Raw genomic sequence first — 12,282 nt, forward strand, 5'->3', positions numbered from 1 at the left:
GTTCCTCCCTCATAAAAATTTTCAGTAGCATCATGAATGAATTCAAAAATATAACCATCACATAAAGCATTATTTTCATGATGCACAAGCATATAAATTTTACTACTCTCCACATAAGCAAACTTCTTCTCATGAATAGTAGTGGGAGCAAACTCAACAAAATAACTATCATGTGAAGCATAATCCAATTGAAAATTAAAATCATGATGACAAGTTTCATGGTTATGTTTATTCTTTATGGAATACGTATCATCACAATAATCATCATAAATAGGAGGCATGCTTTCATCATAATAAATTTGCTCATCAAAACTTTGGGGACAAAATATATCATATTTATCAAACATAGCATCCCCAAGCTTGTGGCTTTGCATACCATTAGCATCATGGGTATTCAAAGAATTCATACTAACACTACACCACGCACCAGAATTCCCTACCGATGTATGTTGGGAAAAACGCGGTATTGCCGACTGATAATCTATCAGTAAAATTTCTAATGAACTGTGGGTCGGGAAATCTCTATACAGTGATCCACTATCGGTCGGGAATGCTAAACCATATAACATCCAACAATCGGTCAGGAATCCTTTTACGCCCGCCAGACCATCGGTCGGTACATAACCCCAACCAACCATCGGACGCTAAACGGGCCTCGCGCGCGAACACCAAATTTGTAGCGCCAATAATCGGCCCAACCCGCGAAGATATTTGTCCCAAAAATGACAAGCACGCGCAGAAGGCAACAAAATCCCTAGATTCGTTCCCCACGCACGCTGCCTAGGGCTCCCTCCGGTCGATCCCACGCCGTCCCACCGCCGCCCTACACCGCCCGGGGCTACCGCTGGTCGATCTCGGCGCCGTATCACCGCCGCCCCATGCCGCCATGCCTCTACAGCGCCGCGCCATGCTGCGCTGCCTCTGCAGGGCCGCTCCACGCCGTCCTGCCCCTTCACCGCAGCCCAACGTCGTCCTGCCTCTCCACTGCCAGCCCAACGCCTTCCTGCTCTCTCTCCGGGTGGCCGCCTACCTCCACGGCCACATCCAACACAGTTGTCGCCTTCCTCCCTGGCCCGACCTCCCCCATGTCCGGGTGGCGGCGATTTGGACCAGGGCAGCGTGCGGCTGGGCAAGGGCATCGATGCGGTTGAGGTATGACTCCTCCCTCTCTGTCTTTGCATCCCTCCTTCTATCTCTCTCTTCTGGAGGCGTATTTTGACAGTTGCTAGCAGGGAAAGGAGTGCTCCGGCGGCGGGGAACGGGGGGCTCCGGCGGTGGGAAACGAGTAGATGTTCCAGTGGACAAGGCACCTCATGCTTTTATTATCCACTGGTTCTCCGGTTTGCTGTGTACTGCTGCTAGCTAGTCTGATTGTGAGAAGCTTTATGGCAGGGATATGAACTAATTTTATAAGTTGAGCTGTTGTGTGCAAATTTCGTTTATTTCCCTTGCAAATTTTGTAGTACCATTATGAACTAATCTTTTTTTTTCCATTGGTCATTAGTTCATCTTTCACTAAGAGTCATGTTTTTGGTGTTACTCTTGTTATCCTTCTATCCAAGATAAGTTATGTTTGCTCTTCCAAAAAGTTCCCTAGATATGTTTACTGTTTTGTGCTTAGTCTGCCATGATGTGTTTAGTCTGCCACCGTGTTTAGTGTCACTTTGTGCTTGATAAGAGGATTGTTCAAATGTAAGAACTTTCTTTTTACATGAGATGACATGGCTTCCGCCCCCTGTTTCCGCTGACTTGGTTTCTGCAGGTAGCATAGAGTATAACTGTTGGTAACATTGGGTCGACGAGGAGAAGTAGCAGGAGGAAAAATGACAAGCGCAAGTGGAAGCGGAAAAGCTAAATGTGGTGGGGTCATGAAGGAACAACTGAAAGCGGTAGAGTATGAACTACAGAGAAGTAGGACCATTGAAGAAAATGATAAATGGCTGGCAGCGGCACGAGCAACAATGACTTCTATGCAGGAAGATATGGAAGCAAACCGCTTTGAGCTTTGTTATCAACAGTTCACACACAAAATGGAAGGATTGGAAGTCAGATTTAAAGAGGCATAAGTTTGATGCCGCGCTGATTGATGCACAACTTATGAAAAGACATGAGAGTAGAATTAGTGAAGCTGACTGAAAGAACCTTATTACTTACTGGAGATCTTCGGTATTTGAAGTAAGTCATCCCGCTGACTGTAAAACTGCAGTATATGCATCCACACTCTGTTCTGGACCTAAATATATGTAGCACATGCTGATTCTTGAACACCTCTAATTATACCCAAAATTTATTTTGGCAGTATACCATTAAGGGAGTATTTTAGAACATGTTGCTTATGAAAGTCTTATCTAATTATACTCAAAATTTATTTTGGCAGCTCCTTTTTGTTTAGTTGTATCCTAAGCACACAAATAAGTGCATTCTTCACCACCTCTTTCTCCCATCTCGTGAATTGGGAGGCATCACACAAATTTACACATATTTTTGTTTTTCCTAGATTTATAGAAGAATAGCATATGCTGCATAAGCAAAAACTGTTTGTGATGTAAACTATGGTCTAACGATTTAAGATTGTCAAGATTATTCCCAACTAATAATCTCAAACACAAAAGAGGTACCCCGTGCGTATGCACGGGTCGATGAAAATGTCGCACAATTGATTCTATGCTGTATCACCCAATGTACAGCAGCTTCCTTGACTTTATTTTGTTCTCATCGAGTGGCATGGTATTCTGCCATGTTCCCCTGTCTATGCATCATTGGCCCTTGGCCGGTGCTTCTCCTGTTGAGCGCCAAGCGGGAGATTAAATAAGAACAGCAGCAGAGCAACATCGGCGTTGAAAAAGAGCATTGGGGAGATTATTATGCATGGCTAACTAATACACTTCTATAACTATGTAATTTTGATATTTATTGTACTGAAGCTCCATTATAACAACTGGTGCACTAAATAACAAAAACTTTTGTAATCCATGTGCAGCTTCTAGGTTTTGGCTTTGTAGTGTGCATCATCTAGTTGAAAAATGAAATGATGTGAAACTATGTTCGATCTTGCTGGTGTGCTGCTTGTCAACCTTGCTATGCTGCTGTCTGCTGAATTCTGGGTGTACATCGATGCAAATGAACATGGAAATGACTTCAGAACTGTTCTTCACAATTCTTTACTAAAAATTTGAACCACTGAACATGATCACTTCCATATCTCTGACTTGAGAATTTACTCAAGTTTCTATTCGTGCTAGCGATAGTTTTGTTGTCATGTTCATATAAGTAAAATGCCGAATACAAATGGCCTTCATTAGCATTACTATATTAGCAACACAATATGTAGTAGCAAACCCCAATAGAAATGATATCTTTAGTTCCTAGGATAGATATAGATGAATTATTAGATCATAAAGCAAGCAATACAGACAAAAACTAAGTGTTGTGGATTTGTGAATCAGAAAAAGGTGAACTCTCTCTCTATTTTTCTAGGGCCTCTTGAACATATTCACTTCTTCCTGCATGATTTCTCTCCCCTTTTTAGATTTATTTTTGTGTATGCCAACTTCTTACTTTTACTTATATTCCAATGAGCTCTGTTCTATACTGGTGTACTGATCTTTGTAATGTTTTTTATGCTTCTTGTGTGTTGATGTTTGCAATGGTAGTTGGTTTTTGTACTCTGCAAGCCTCATGATGCTAGTTGAAACATCCTTTGTCGTGTTGCAGATGCTTAGCAAATGCTTTCGATGCTCCCTATTCTTATTCAGCTGCTACCTTTTCTTAATCGTTTGATTTCTTACTCCTTTCATTCATGTAGGAATGGCTAAAGATACACGCCCTTTTTAAATTCCTAGAAGGGCACCCCTTCTCCTGTCAGTGGTAATGAATTCTCTTGAGTTGCTTTGGTATGAAATGATATTGAAGGCAGCTTAGAGAAAATATAATGTTCTCTAGTTGTGGTATGGAATACTTATCGGGGATTTTGACTTGCAGATGTTCAAGCTGGAGAATGTTCTCCAATGAGATGAAGAATGAAGGATTTGATGTCAAGAGAAGGATGCAATGATGTATTGTAGAAAACAAAGCGATGAACTTTTTCTCTCAGATAGTGAACTATCATGTTTCCTCTATTTAATTTGTTACATTAGTTTATTTATAGGAAACTTGGTTGGTCATTAGTTCATAACAATTGAACTATTTATATGTGAAAATTAATGAATGTGTGTGACTACTGTTTGGTTCTGGTTTAATATTGTTGGATGCTGCATGTTACTGTTATGTATGATTATGTAACTTGATGGCATTCAGTGGGTAACGTGAAATGCAGCTATGGGAGGACTAACGGATTTTGGTCGGCAAAACAAACCATGTCACATAGCGGTTGGGAAAGGCTAATGCTTGGCCTGACAGAATGTTGGTCGGGAAAGAAGACCCTATCAGATAGTCGGTCGGGAAAACCCTTGGCTGCGCTAATGGATTGTTGGTCGGAAAATATTACCCTGTCTGATAGTCGGTCGGGAAAGGCCCATGGCAACCCCAACAAATTGTTGGTCGGGAAAGGCCCATGGCAGGCCCAACATATTGTTGGTCGGGAAAGATACCCCATACCCGACAAAAAGTCGGTCGGGAAAGATATGTCGGCCGGGAAAGGGTTTTCCCGTCTGGACTTTCCCCAACAGACGTTGTTGGTCGGCAATAGTCTTTCCCGACAGACTGTCTACCAGAGAAACTTGTATTCCCGACCAACTTGGTTGTTAGGGATGTAGTGTTGTGGTGTAGTGCTAACAACATTGCAATCATGCTGATCATTGACATATTTTATGCCAAGCATTCTATGTAATTCTTCTTCTAGTACTTGAGCACAATTTTCGGAATCCTTATTTTCACGGAAGACATTAAAAAGATGAAGCATGTGAGGCACCCTCAATTACATTTTTGTAATATTCTTTTATAGACTAAACTAGTGATAAAACAAGAAACAAAAAGATTCGATTGTAAGATCTAAAGATATACCTTCAAGCACTCACCTCCCCGGCAACGGCGCCAGAAAAGAACTTGATGTCTACTACACAACATTCTTCTTGTAGACATTGTTGGGCCTCCAAGTGCAGAGGTTTGTAGGACAGCATAAAATTTTCCTCAAGTGGATGACCTAAGTTTTATCAATCCGTGGGAGGCGTAGGTTTAAGATGGTCTCTCTCAAGCAACCCTGCAACAAAATAACAAAGAGTCTCTTATGGCCCCAACACACCCAATACAATGGTAAATTGTATAGGTGCACTAGTTCGGCGAAGAGATGGTGATACAAGTGCAATATGGATGGTAGATATAGGTATTTGTAATATGAAAATATAGAAACAGCAAGGTAGCAAGCGATAAAAGTGAGCGTAAACAGCTAGGAAACAAGGCCTAGGGTTCATACTTTCACTAGTGCAAGTTCTCTCAACAATAATGACATAATTGGATCATATAACTATCCCTCAACATGCAACAAAGAGTTACTCTAAAGTCACTAATAGCGGAGAACAAACGAAGAGATTATTGTAGGGTACGAAACCACCTCAAAGTTATCCTTCCTGACCGATCTATTCAAGAGTCCGTAGTAAAATAACACAAAGCTATTTTTTCTGTTCAATCTATCCTAGAGTTCGTACTAGAATAACACCTTAAGATACGAATCAACCAAAACACTAATGTCACCTAAATACTCCAATGTCACCTCAAGTATCCATGGGTATGATCATACGATATGCATCACACAATCTCAGATTCATCTATTCAAACCAATACAAAGTACTTCAAAGAGTGCCGCAAAGTTTCTACCGGAGAGTCAAGACGAAAACGTGTGCCAACCCCTATGCATAAGTTCACAAGGTCACTGAACCCGCAAATTGATCACCAAAACATACATCAAGTAGATCACGTGAATATCCCATTGTCACCACAGGTAAGCACATGCAAGACATACATCAAGTGTTCTCAAATACTTAAAGACTCAATCCGATAAGATAACTTCAAAGGGAAAACTCAATCCATTACAAGAGAGTAGATGGGAGAAACATTATAAGATCCAACTATAGTAGCAAAGCTCGCGGTACATCAAGATCGTACCATCTCAAGAACACGAGAGAGAGAGATCAAACACATAGCCACTGGTACATACCCTCAGCCCCGAGGGTGAACTACTCCCTCCTCGTCACGGAGAGCGCCGGGATGATGAAGATGGCCACTGGTGAGGGATCCCCCCTCCGGCAGGGTGCCGGAACAGGGTTCCGATTGGTTTTTGGTTGCTACAGAGGATTACGGCGGCGGAACTCCCGATGCATGGTGCTCCTGGATGTTCTCGGGGTATATGGGTATATATAGGAGGAAGAAGTAGGTCGGTGGAGCTGCGAGGGGCCCACGAGGGTGGGGGTGTGCCCAGGGGGGCAGGCAAGCTTGCCTGCCTCGTGGCCTCCTCGCTTCTTTCTTGACGTCCACTGCAAGTCTCCTGGATGACGTTTGTTCCAAAAATCACTCTCCCGAATGTTTCATTCCGTTTGGATTCCGTTTGATATTCTTTTTCTGCGAAACACTGAAATAGGGAAAAAAAACAGCAATTTGCACTGGTCGTTCGGTTAATAGGTGAGTCTAAAAAATATTATAAAAATGTATAATAAATCTCATTAAACATACAAAACAGATAATATAATAAAATGAAACAATCAAAAATTATAGATACGTTAGAGACGTATCAAGCGGTGTGCCCAACCCGAACATATTTTTCATCACCATGAAGGTGATGCCGACGATGCTAGCGAACATTAACCTGGGGTAGTTGTTCGTGACTGACGGAAGTAGCATTGCGATCCATGTGCACATGCCCATGAAGGCCAGAAACGACAGTGCCATAAAAAACGACAAAGCCATGAGTGCAAGAAGTGGTTAGGTGGTCATCCTGACGAGGTTGCCAGCGAGACCAAGAAGCGTGGCTATCATGTTGGAGAAACTGAAATGCTTCATCAACATATCCATCATCACAAAGAAGACAGCCAAGATATCCATCACCACAAAGAAGACAGGTGCGAGCAGCAGCCCCACCGTGAGCGCGATAAAGAGGAGGCCAAGAAGCGTGGCGATCATGTTGGAGAAGTGGGCGATCGAGAAATCTAGGAGTAGTAGTTTGACAAATAGCTAGGCAATCGACTAGTGATATATACTCAGTCTTCCCGAAAAAGATGGTGGTGGTGTGAAGTCGGGATCCATCCCATTCTAGCGCTGTGTGGTGGTGTTTGCTAGGTAGTGTGAATTGAACTCAGAGAGTACGAAGTAGTAGAATATTCTCGCGCTGTGTGGTGGTGTTTGCTAGCTAGTGTGAAATGAACTCAGAGAGTATGAAGTACTAGTAGAATATTGGGTGCATGCATGCAGGTATAGTCTTTCTTTCTGCGCGTGCGTGTGCGGTTGACCGTCTGTCTGGTTGGTCGCTGCAGTGCACGTGCAAGATCCATCCACACGCCAGTCGACCTTGTCTCGACGGTGGAACAGTATGCATGTAGCAAACGCACGTATGAAATGATGGAGTAAGAATCTTATCACGCATGGTGTCGACGTGTCGTGTACGACGAGCCAGCCTATACAGGTTTAAGTGCACACGGTGACTAAATCCTGCCGGCGAGCCTACATGCCGTCGGGAACGCGCTCATCTTCGTTGGTAAGCTCCACATGCCGACCTTGATCTATCGTTGGTCGAACAGGTATGCCTGCATCTATGGTCGAGTCACAGTATTTGCGCGTATTTGCTCCAGCGTAACGGCCACTCTTATCTACGTCGACGACGACCATACCCCGGCCTAGACAGCTCAGCGATGGCGTGTTTGCACTGCCTTGGCGGACGGCAACATCTGCCTCCGCCGGTTTCTTCCTCGTCAACGTCAACAACGACGAGCACATAGCGACCACTGTCTTAATTATTGCACTCTTCTCCCCCATCGAAATTCCTGGAAAAAATCATGGTGAGTTTGTTGCTGTCGCGCGCCCATCGTCGTCTCTTTCCTACTGCCCAAGATCCTCTCCTAGAACCGACGTGTTGCACGGGGAACTGATACCACTACTGGAACACTAGAAATACTCGGCAAAGGGCCAAATAAACTTGGCATATCCTTAACCGAGAATTATTTTCGGCAAAGAGTACCTGCCATATACCTCTCAGGCAAACAGAACTTTGCGGAGAGCCAAACAGTACGCCTCGGCAAAATAAAGTTGGTTCATGGACAACAGACAGAGATGGAGGTTGCCACATGGCACAAGATTGCAGAGAGCAACGGAAGGCCTCTTGGCAAAGAACAATGGGCATAACTCTGCCATGTGTCCATCAGCTGACATGTCGCACCCACGGCCTAATTTGAGCCCATGCTTTGCCGAGAGCCATGCTCAACAAACCAAACGAATGGTCAACTGCCACGTGTCCACCACCTGACAGGCGGGCCCCACAACCTACACCGAGTGCATGCTTTGCCGAGAGCCATGCTCAACAAACCAAACAAATAGGAAATTGCCACGTGTCCACCACCACTAGTAGAAAACATGGCTTTGGCTGAGGCCAGGATTTGTCTAGGTTCGGCGGTCCGTCCTGTCCCGTCCCTGTCCTCACCGCCGTCGATCGCCCGCACCGATCTCGTCGCCGACACCACCGTGGTGAGCCTCTTGTTCTTATCTTCTTTCTAAAAGAAAAAAAGTTCTTACTGGTATGATTTAGATAGATACTTGTACAATTTTCTTACTTTTATTATGGTTTGTTATTATATAGTGCGATTGTTTTGGTATCCGCCTCCGTCGGCCCTCGTCCTGGCTGAGGGAGTCCTGGATTAAGGGGTCCTCGGGCGTCCGGCCTGCTAGGCATGGGCCGGACTGATGGGCTGTGAAAATGCGAAGACCGAAGACTGCAGCCGTGTCCGGATAGGACTCTCCTTGGCGTGGAAGGAAAGCTTGGCGATTAATCATGTAGATTCCTTTTTATGTAACCGACTCCATGTAACCCTAGATCTCTCCGGTGTCTATATAAACCGGAGAGTGTCCGGATAGGCCGAGACTCATTATCATAACCTTAGTCTAGCTTCTAGGGTTTAGCCTCTATGATCTCGTGGTAGATCAACTCTTGTAACACTCATATTCATCAAGATCAATCAAGCAGGAAGTAGGGTATTACCTCCATAGAGAGGGCCCGAACCTGGGTAAACATCGTGTCCCCTGTCTCCTGTTACCATCGACCTTAGACGCACAGTTCGGGACCCCCTACCCAAGATCCGCCGGTTTTGACACCGACATTGGTGCTTTCATTGAGAGTTCCATTGTGCCATCGGCAAAGGGCTCAATGGCCCATTCGATCGTTTATAATGATGTTGTCCAAGGAGAAACCTTCCTCCCCGGACGGATCTTCGTATTCGGCGGCTTCGTACCGCGGGCCAACTCGCTTGGCCATTTGGAGCAGATCAACAGGCACACCCCTGGCCATCAGGTCAGATTCGGAAGCTTGAACTACGCCGCGGACATCCGTGGAGACTCGATCCCTGACAGATTGGAGACCGCGGCAACCACTCCCCTTCGCCCTGATAAGCATGGCTTAAACCTGTTATCGGGCCGCATCCAGGAGATAGCTCCTGTAACAACTCTGACCTTAGATCTGGAGCAGATCGAGTCATCCAAAGATGGGAAGCTCAACCCCATCACGGAGGCTGCCGAATCCGCGGCGTTGGAGCCGCACACAGATTCTATTTCATATGATATCTGCACCAACGGAACCCCGGACTCGTCTCCGACCGTAAGTTCCGAACCCTGCGAGTCCGCGGATACCGAACTCGATCGATTATTCGATCTTCAAGTTCATCGCCGCAGACGTCTTTCAGCACTCACCTTTGGGCGATGTGCTCAACTCTTTTAAGAACCTGTCCTTGGCAGGGAACTCACAGCCGAACTATGTCCGGTTCGGGCAAGGGGCTGAGGAGGGAGAATTTTGTTTCCCACCCACCACCCACTTCATAGCCACCGTCGATGACTTAACCGACGTGCTTGACTATGGCTCCGAAGACCTCGACGGTATCGACGACGACGCCGATCGGGAGCAGGGCCAGGGCCCGCCATTTACTAGACGTTGGACGGCCACTTCCTCATACGATGTCTACATGGTAGACACGCCGAAAAATAACATCGGCGACGTTAGGGAAAATCCAGCAAAGGAGGACCCCCCTAAAGCACAACCAAGGCACCGGCGTCAACGGCGCCGCTCTATATCCTGCCGCAGCAGGGATAGCAACACCGGCGCAGAAGACGACAACACTCCGGATGGCGTCGAAGAAACAGAAGTACGCGATGAGCAAACTGCCGAACAACACAATCGGGAGCCAGGACAAGTCAACCCTGACGAACAGGCCGCAGAAGAAAACTCGGAGGACGATAGTTACCATCCGCCCTTCAAAGAAGAGACAAGCCTTGGCAACGAAGACTTCATCGTGCCTGAGGACCCTCTGGAGCAGGAGCGCTTTAAGCTTCAACTCATAGACAGTGCAAGGAGCCTACAGAAGAAACAGCAGCAGCTTCAAGCTGAACAAGATCTGCTCGTCGACAGATGGACTGATGTTCTGATAGCTGTAGAATACGGCCTTAAGCGCCCAGCCAAGAGCTACCCAAAACGCAAATTGCAACCCCAGTTCGATGAGGAAGCGCCGGAGCCCATACCTCCCCCGCGCAATACGGAACGACTACCTCGAATTCAAAATAGTGCGGCGGACCGACCACCCCACGGTCGGGATAAAGCGGCAACTCAAGCCGAGCAGCAGCCTGCCCCACCGCCCTGTAAAAATAGAGACAGAACGACTCGAGATTACATGTACGACCTCCGGCAGACCCTGGACAGTAGAGCAGGCCATACAAGATCGATCTACCGATCGCGAGGACGTGCCTCGAGACACAACGACGGCTACCTATTCGGACGTGGCAAACCTAACCACGCCCGAGCCGAATGCCGCAGACGGACTCCATCAGAGCTACGTCGCGATGCGGCCCGATATAGAGGCACCGCACACCCTCTCTGCTTCACAGATGAAGTACTGGATCATGAATTCCCCGAGGGGTTTAAGACCGTCAATATTGAATCATATGACGGCACAACCGATCCCACAGTATGGATCGAGGATTTTATTCTCCATATCCACATCGCTCGAGGAGATGATCTACACGCCATCAAATACCTCCCACTAAAGCTCAAAGGGCCAGCTCGGCACTGGCTTAACAGCCTGCTTGAAAATTCTATCGGCAGTTGGGAGGACTTGGAAGAAGCCTTCCTGGACAACTTCCAAGGCACAAATGTCCAACCACCAGACGCTGATGACTTAAGCCATATAGTTCAGCTACCTGGAGAATCAGCCAGGAAGTTCTGGACCAGGTTCGTAACCAAAAAGAACCAAATCGTCGACTGCCCAGATGCCGAAGCCCTAGCGGCCTTTAAACATAGCATCCGTGACGAATGGCTCGCCCGCCACCTCAGCCAAGAGAAGGAAAAATCTATGGCAGCCCTTACGACACTCATGACTCGCTTTCGCATGGGAGAGGACAGTTGGCTAGCCCGTAGCAAAAATACAGCCAGCGAGGCAGCCCCCCCTGAGGTCAAAAGTAGCAACAGCAAGCCCCGACGCAACAAACACAAACGCCGAGGCAACGGCGACAACACCATGACACTATAGTTCGCGCCGGATTCAACGGCTCCAAGTCCGGTCAGCGGAAAAGGCCGTATCAAGGAAACAACCAGGGACCATCTAGCATGGACCGCATACTCGACCGTCCGTGCCAAATCCATGACACGCCGCACAAGCCAGCCAACCACACCAACAGAGATTGCTGGGTCTTCAAGCAAGCCGGCAAGTTAAACGCCAAAAACAAGGGAAAGGGATCGCAAAGCAAGGACAATGATGAAGAGCCCCGGCAATCGAATACAGGGGGACAGAAGAAGTTTCCCTCTCAGGTCAAAACGGTGAACATGATATATGCTACACACATCCCCAAAAGGGAGCGCAAGCGCGCACTCAGGGACGTCTATGCGGTAGAGCCAGTCGCCCCAATATTTAATCCGTGGTCGTCATGCCCAATCACCTTTGATCGTCGAGATCATCCGACTAGTATTCGTCATGGCGGTTCAGCCGCACTGGTCCTCGATCCGATCATCGATGGATTCCACCTGACACGTGTCCTTATGGACAGCGGTAGCAGCCTCAACCTGCTCTACCAGGATACAGTGCAGAAAATGGGCATTAACCCCTCACG

The 12,282-nt window shown here is 46.6% G+C and overlaps 1 long non-coding RNA gene across 1 annotated transcript; it reads left to right on the top strand.

Moving 5' to 3' along the window:
- Positions 1–737: 737 nt before the first annotated feature.
- LOC120976212 (uncharacterized) lies at positions 738–4,238 on the top strand. The gene is made up of 4 exons (XR_005771568.3): positions 738–1,152; positions 1,233–2,175; positions 3,806–3,867; positions 3,982–4,238. It is a non-coding gene; the product is annotated as an uncharacterized lncRNA (long non-coding RNA).
- Positions 4,239–12,282: the final 8,044 nt, after the last annotated feature.

This window comes from Aegilops tauschii, chromosome 1 (genome assembly GCF_002575655.3).
Source record: "Aegilops tauschii subsp. strangulata cultivar AL8/78 chromosome 1, Aet v6.0, whole genome shotgun sequence".
Classification (NCBI taxonomy): domain Eukaryota; kingdom Viridiplantae; phylum Streptophyta; class Magnoliopsida; order Poales; family Poaceae; genus Aegilops; species Aegilops tauschii.